Below are 696 nucleotides of genomic sequence, written 5' to 3' on the forward strand. Positions count from 1 at the left end.
AAGCTTCCCCATCCAGAGCTGCTCCTCCTGTCAAATTTTCAGCCCCAAATTCGAAGTATAAGTAGGCGAAACGTTATTTCTCCTCTCGGCAGCCTTTAGAAAGGTATGTTTTGAAACCTTAAACTCTTCCAAGTTCAATAACTTGGGGAGGATAAAATCCTTTCCTCCCTTCTCCATCTCCATTCTATGTTTGGGATTTTGTGTGTGCAGGTACCAAAAATCCCGGAATTTTATTCGCGGGTCAAGAGTATGTTGGATCACTCTTGTTTCTTTGTCCGGGTTGTGTTTGATCAACCCCGACCTTTCACCAGATTGTGTTTGATCAATCCGAGGCCTTTTTCCGAATTGTGTTTGATCAATTCGCGGCTTTTCCGGATTGTGTATGATCAATCCGAAGGACAAACCATTAAAAGCATCGTTTGTGACCTCTATCGAGTCTCATAACAGCTTGGTTTTGTATGCAAGAGCAATGTAACATTCTGCTCCTTTGAGTTTTGACGTACTAGATGCCTAAGGCGGATCTTCGCTTGGTATCTGTGGAACCTTTCATTGGAAAGGATTAAACCACATGTTTTGACCCCCAGGCTAACAAGCTTAGATGCCGAGATTTCACATCTCATGCGCTCAAAGTTTTTGAAGCGCCACATCGACAAAAGCCTTCAATGGCAACCTGTGCAAAAAGTAATGACCACAAAG

This window comes from Fragaria vesca, linkage group LG2, assembly GCF_000184155.1.
Source record: "Fragaria vesca subsp. vesca linkage group LG2, FraVesHawaii_1.0, whole genome shotgun sequence".
In the NCBI taxonomy this organism is placed as follows: domain Eukaryota; kingdom Viridiplantae; phylum Streptophyta; class Magnoliopsida; order Rosales; family Rosaceae; genus Fragaria; species Fragaria vesca.